Consider the following 7,108-nt stretch of genomic DNA (forward strand, 5'->3'; position numbering starts at 1 on the left):
TATTGAGATATGGAGATTTGGCGTAACCCACTTGGCTGAGGGCCAACCTCCCGGCTGTTGGACGGGGAGGATGGGACCCCCAAAAGACCCCCTAGTCACCAGTGCAGAAAAAAAAACAAATGATTATTAAACTAATTCAGCCAAGGAGAGAAAGTGCCTGCTTGAGGTTACCGGGGTTAGTTTTAATGTATGCGTGATAAGCTTCGGAGGACCAACGGCTGAGTTGCTTGATGAGATACTCGGGTATGCCTTGGCGAGCGGCGGAGGATGCAGCCCCTGATCTGAAGGAGTGCCCGGAGAACTGTTCAGGAGGGTATCCAGCGGTTAGAAGAATGTTGTTGAGGTGAGAGAGGAACCAGTCGCAGGTCACGATATGGCCCTTCTCGTTTACGAACAGAGGGTCAGTAGGCAAAGCTCCAGCAGAGATGTGAAGATGTGCATAATGGGATAGAGGCTCGTATGGGCTTATGTAGGAACAGAGTTCGAAATAATAGATGAGAGTGCCAGACCCGAGTTGTTGGTTTTGCTTTTCTTGAGATAGAAGGTCAGTGTATCGGAAGATAAGATGGAGATGTCAGATAAGCAGGGTTGAGAAGAAGGATCAAAGGATGTGGAAGCAGCGGTAATTTCAGAGCATCTTAGGAAGCTGAAGAAGGGTAACAAGAATAAAGATTCAAGAGTGCGGTCGACCCAGGGTGAGTGATAACCCAACCTGAGAACGTAGATGCAGGATTCAAGGATGTCCGAGGTAAGTGGTGCGCGTTGGTTCGGAAGTGGTTTTTTAAGCCGCAGAAAGCCTTTAAGAAGGAGAGTAATTTGAGGGTGGATAAGGGATGGACAGGTCGTGCCGAAAAGGAGTTTATGGAAGAAGTGGATGCCGCACAGGTATACTTTGGTGGTGGATGCTCGTACCTTGAGTGAGTTTCTGCAATAGCAAATGAAGGATGATACTGTGAGAATATCGAAAGAAGGGAATTTTATGTTCGAGGTGGAAGGATTGGAAACCCTTCCAGGCGGTCCAGTAAGAATTGAGAGTAGTTTGCTGGGCCAGCTGGACATAGTGATGGAAAGGATGATTCAGAGGAACGTGAGTTCTGAATAGGGAGGTATTGTGCATGGGTTCGGTCTTGCATCTGGTGCCAAGTTCCTGAATTTCTGAAATTGAAAGCGAGAAAGCTATCTCATTAAGGTGACCTGGAATGTGAGCAGCTACGAGGATGAATTGATGTGTGAGAGAAATCCATTTAAGGCGGCAGAGAAATTTCATGATAGATTGGGATGAAGACCTTCCTTTGTTGATTATATGAACTACTGCATAGTTGTCCGAATGGATGAGGACAGATTTTTGTTTCCAATTGTGGCCCCAAAGAGAAGCGGCAACGACAATTGGAAATATTTTGAACAAGGCTGATGACTGGTCGGCGAGAGGGATTGAAGAGAATTCGGGAGGCCAAGGGGCCGCAAACTATTGGCCTTTGTAATAGCCTCTGAAACCGACTGAGGGGGCTGCGTCTGTGAAAAGCTTGATATCCTCTGCGTCGGAGAGGAGGTCATCGTAGAAGAGAGATATGCCATTCCAGTTGGCCAAGAAAAGCTGCCAAAGCCTGAGCTCGGATTTGCAGTCAGCTGAAAGGCTTACGTGGTGGTAAAGAGAGGGCGCAGAAGTGGCGAGGTTGAGAAAGTAGGAGATGAACGACCGTTCTTGAGGAATGATACGCATGGCGTAATTGAGGTGGCAGAGCAGAGAGAGAAGTTCCCTCTTTGTGCAAGATTTGGCAGAAGAATAGGTAGGGTATACGTCCGGATCCTGCCAATCTTGTCGCGAGGCAGGGAGGCGGAGAAATTGATGGAATTGAGGGTGATCCCGAGGAATTGGATTAAATGAGAGGGGCTGGTTGTTTTGTCTGTGACAAGAGGTACCCCTAGTTTCCTAAAAACGGAAATAAGTGTGGAGGAGGCTTTTGCGGGTGGGGCATGAGGAAAGTCTATGGTAAGGAAATCGTCGAGAAGGTGGAAGAGAAAAGGAAGCCTATAGTTATTCAAGAGGATCCAGCAGAGAGCTTTGGCTTAGGTATCGGAAATTTTTGGGCTACTCCGAAAGTAAGGTGGACTGCGAAGAAGAACTTGTTCCACCAATGAACTCCGAAGAGGTGCCAGAAGTCTGGGTCAAGAGGCATAACTTTAAAGGCACTGGAGATGTTGACTGTAGTGAGCCAGGCACCCGGACCTTCAATTTTGATGAGAGAAATTGCGTGGTCAATTGTGGCATAGAGGAGGGAGAAGTCTGAGCTGGGAATAAGGCTATTGAGACTTGGCACGCGGGAGTATTGAGGGGCTGACAAGTCAATCATAAGGCGTTTTTTACCGGAATACTTACGGACCACTATACTGGTGGGATTGATGCGGTATGCGGGGAAAGGGGAAAGTCAAGTGGGCCGATCATGAAACCATCCTCGACTTCAGATGCTAGTGTAGTGTGCTCTCTGAAGGCACCAGTTCTGTAGGATTTGGGCATTTACGGGGACAATTATTAATTGTAGCCATAAATCACAAAATGATTCTTTTGATGGCCTTAGAATCCAACCATGCAATATAACTCAAACAACGCACACATACATAGGTACTAATACACGAGGATACATTTATTAAAACATAAAATATGCATATAAACCTAACAGATCTTATCGAGAGGGTTATCAGTGTAAAAGAGTGTAGCGTTGCCATAACCGGCCCAGGGACGCCAAAATGTAATGTTAGTGTGCTCTCTGAAGGCACCAGTTCTGTAGGGTTTGGGCATTTACTGGGGCAATTATTAATTGTAGCAGTAAATCACAAAATTGATTCTTTTGATGGCTTTAGAATCCAACCATGCGACATAACTCAAACAACATAACTCACATAACTCAAACACACAGGTACTAATACACGAGGATACACTTATTAATACATAGAATATGCATGTAAAACTAACAGATCTTATTGAGAGGGTTATCAGAATACAAAAGGTATATATTCAGTCAGTTACAAAGAGTTACATATATCAAGAGGACATATGTTCAGTATATCATTCATTTAGACCGTTTCATAAATGAACTTGGTTATAACTTCTACATTAGATACTCAAAACAAGTACATAACTCTTAGGAATTAAATTGATATCAACTGGTTGGGATAACAATTGAATTCTCAAGCTGTAATGCATTGAAGTTGAATACTCATCCAATCTTTGGGGATTCAGATCTCCTGCGGGCACAAAGAAACAGTTGCAGGCTGTTGCTGTCCAATCCGCGCTCTCTGGCTCGGTGCCAGGCTGTGCTGTGCGGCTTGCGACGGTGCGCTGCTGATGCTCACTGACCGGCTAGTTAGTGTTGGCTTTAACTAGCAAAGTTTGTGCACAGGAGAAAAGATGACTGTGGGTCCCAGCAAGTCAGGAAGAGGACCGGTTCGTTCCTGATGAAGAGCTAGTTCTGAATAGTGATTCAGCTGTCCACACTTCTGACCTGTTCACGAGGCCTGCTGCTGGTGCTAACCTCGGGTGGATCCTCTGGTTACTCTCTGGCAACCTCCGCTCTCGACTCTTAGAACAAAGGAAAGTTCTGGCACTCAGACACACTGGCCGTTCCGTGGTTGTCCGGGCTGAGTCTCAGGATGGTAAGGAGGCACGCTGCGAGAATGTCCTGCCCTTGGGAGCCTTCTGTTCCTGGGCCGTACTGCCCTGGAATTCTCCTTTGAATTCCCTTTAGAAAAGTCCACAGAATTCTCCTGAATCCCTTCTGAATCTTACTGAATCTCTCAGGTTTCTGTGTTGCCTGTTTTTACCTGGAGGAACTTCAGCTCGTTGATTGGCTGAAAGTTCCATGGGCATCAGAGTCCCACGTAGGTTACTCGGCCCTACCAGTCCCTGATTGGTTGATCAGGGTGAGATATGAGTCACTTACTCCTGACACTTAGGAATGCAGTCCAGATGTCCATCTGGCACTCCCTAGACAGATAGGCGCCAATGGATGACCATTGATCATGATAGCCAGGCTTAGCTAAGTGCATCCCCCTTTGGGAGCTGTCCTAGGAAATCTTATCAAAGGAAACCTTAAATCAGCCTGCATGAATAGTTTCTCTGTGGCTGCACCACAGAGATGAACAGAGATGGGACCATTTGGGAAAGCTCAGAACACTTAATCCTTTCTTATTAATAAGCCTCGGCGCTACAGCAGAATACAAAAGATATATATTCAATCAGTTACGAAGAGTTACATATATCAAGATGACATACGTTCAGTATATCATTCATTTAGACCATTTCGTAAATGAATTTGGTTATAACTTCTACATTAGATACTCAAAACAAGTACATAACTCTTAGGAATTAAATTGATATCAACTGGTTGGGATAACAATTGAATTCTTGAGCTGTAATGCATTGAAATTGAATATTCATCCAATCTCTGGGGATTCAGATCTCCTGCGGGCTCTCTGGCTCCGTGCCAGGCGGTGCCTTGCGGCTTGCGACAGTGCGCTGCAGATGCTCACTGACCGGCTAGTTAGTGTTGGCTTTAACTAGCACAGTTTGTGCACAGGAGAAAAGATGACTGTGGGTTCCAGCAGGTCAGGAAGAAGACCAGTTCGTTCCAGATGAAGTGCTAGTTCTGAATAGTGATTCAGCTGTCCACAGTTCTGACCTGTTCATGAGGCTTGCTGCTGATGCTAACCTCAGGTGGATCCTCTGGTTACTCTCTGGCAACCTCCGCTCTCGACTCTTAGAACAAAGGAAAGTTCTGGCACTCAGACACACTGGCCGTTCCGTGGTTCCGCGCTGCGAGAATGTCCTGCCCTTGGGAACCTTCTGCTCCTGGGCGTCCTGCCCTGGAATTGTCTCGCACCCCTGGAATTCTCCTTAGAATTATCCTACTGGAATAGTTCACCTTTTAGTTCTCCTGGAGCTCTGTGTTGCCTGGTTTTACCTGGAGGAACTTCAGCTCGTTCATTGGCTGAAAGTATCATGGGCATCAGAATTTTATGTGGGTTACTCGGCCCTATCGGTCCTTGATTGGTTGATCAAGGTGAGATATGAGTCACTTACTCTTGACACCTAGGAATGCAGTCCAGATGTCCATCTGTCACTCCCTAGACAGATAGGTGCCAATGGATGACCATTGATCATGATAGCCAGGCTTAGCTAAGTGCATCCCCCTTTGGGAGCTGTCCCTTATCAAAAGAAAACATCTTTAAATCAGCCTGCATGAATAGTTTCTGTATGGCTGCACCACAGAGATGAAGAGAGAGATGGGGCCTCATTTGGGAAAGCACAGCAACACTTAATTCTTTCTTATTAACAAGCATTGCCGCTACACTAGCATGGAATCAACGGACTGGGGATCCGGGGTGGCAGATTGCAAATTTTTGCAAAAGACGGCGGAAGAAGGAAGTGTGCACGGCCTGGTGAGAATCCAAAGGAAAGGCCCTCGAGTAAGATGTGGGTGGAAGAGGGGTGGGGGTGACAGAGCAGTTCGGAAGCAAGAGCGGGGATACCTATTGGGGTAGACAGAAAAGCCAGTAGTCATTTGGGAACGCTGAAGGTGGAGCGAGCATGGAAGGGCCGGCGGGGGCAGGCAGAGCGAGCGTGAGCTTCGCCGCAGAAGCTGCAAATGTGAAGGAAGTGACAAAGGGAAGAGGTACATGTCGAGGAATTGAAGTTGTTGCAAATTTGTTGGCCTCTGATCATCACGATAGGGCGACCGCAAACGTCTTTGGACCGGGAAAGTTTGAAGAAGACCTGGCGGGAGAATTCATGTTGTGGGGGAGAAGGGGCAGAGGCAGGGTTGAGCTTGCGGACAGTATCTGGGCAAAGATTTGATGAATGTGTCCAAGAGGAACAGAAGTCGCAGGAAAGAGCTCTGACGCCGGCGAAAGTGCGGCAGTAAAGCTCAATGTAGAGGGCTCCCCAGTAGGTGCGCTGGTTCCAATGGAGTAGATGGGCAGCGGCCTTGGCCGAGAACTGCTTGTGGTAATTGTAGAACAGGGAGCCTTCAAAACGGACAGATAGATCGAGGATGATGTGCATGTAATCGTCGAGTTCCTGACGACGTTCGGGAAAGGCGGAACACATGATGTCGTGAAAAATGCCGAAAGCCAAGCAGAAGTCGGAAATTCAAAGGACTGAAGCAGAGTGAGTGTCGGAAGATTTGAGAGTAACAGAAATCAAGCAGCAGTCGACTGTTCTAGAATCAGAGTTGTAAGTGGAGGAAGAGAGACGGTGAGCTAGATTGACGTCCCCACCTCGTAGAATTTGCTGCCGGAGTGAAAAAGTAATGAGAGGAGGACTAAACTTTAGTGCGTTAGGAGGAGCTGGGAGAGGAACGGCTGTTCGGAGAGAAAAATCCTTAGTAAAGGGGAGATTGGAATCCGGGGCCGAAGGCATGGGATGACTGAAGCCGTGTTGGACACCGGGGATGGGAGAAGATGAGGAGGGAAGAAGAGCGGAAAGCAGATTGTGGTAGGAGGGGTTAGACGGATCCGGGGCCTGAAGCTCGGTGGCTTGGGACATGGAAGTTGAAGACTGTTGAGGAGGAATTGAAGCAGGGGCGAAGGCTGCGTGAAGGACTAAGAAGGCTGCCGAGATGTCTTGGATGCCAGGGGGTGGGGGAGGGCAAGGGCCGCCTGTTGGCTGAGCTGGGGGTCGTTTACTGGATTGCCTTTGGGCCGTAGAGACAGCAGCAGGGGCCAAAAGAAAAGCAACCAGGGCCGAAGGCACCAAGCCAGTGGAGCTTGAGCCGTGTTGGATGCCAGAGGTAGAGACAGAGGAGAGTGCAGAAATTAGATTAAGCAGAAAAGGGGGTGGGGGAGGGGCGTGAGCCTGGGGCCTTAGACTCGGCAGCAAGGAGTTTAGGGAAGGAGGTTAGGTGGAAAAGGCTAGGTGCAGTTGTTCAGCAGAGGTATGGATTTGTTGGGGAAGAGACACAGCCATGGATATATCAGGACAAGACAAGACAGAAGACGTGACAGGCATAGGCGCGTGGCGGGCCCGGGGTCCTCACGTTGGGATGAGAGGTGGCGGCACGTGTGATGTCATCAGAGGGCACCAGGGGAAACTGTGTAGCTGATGTTTCTTTTG

At 48.0% G+C, this 7,108-nt stretch overlaps 1 pseudogene; it reads right to left on the bottom strand.

Annotated features, from left to right (window-relative positions):
• Positions 1-1,077: 1,077 nt before the first annotated feature.
• LOC138237806 (uncharacterized) lies at positions 1,078-6,103 on the bottom strand (annotated as a pseudogene).
• Between the last annotated feature and the right edge of the window lie 1,005 nt (positions 6,104-7,108).

The sequence above is a fragment of the Lepisosteus oculatus genome, chromosome 3 (genome assembly GCF_040954835.1).
Source record: "Lepisosteus oculatus isolate fLepOcu1 chromosome 3, fLepOcu1.hap2, whole genome shotgun sequence".
In the NCBI taxonomy this organism is placed as follows: Eukaryota; Metazoa; Chordata; class Actinopteri; order Semionotiformes; family Lepisosteidae; genus Lepisosteus; species Lepisosteus oculatus.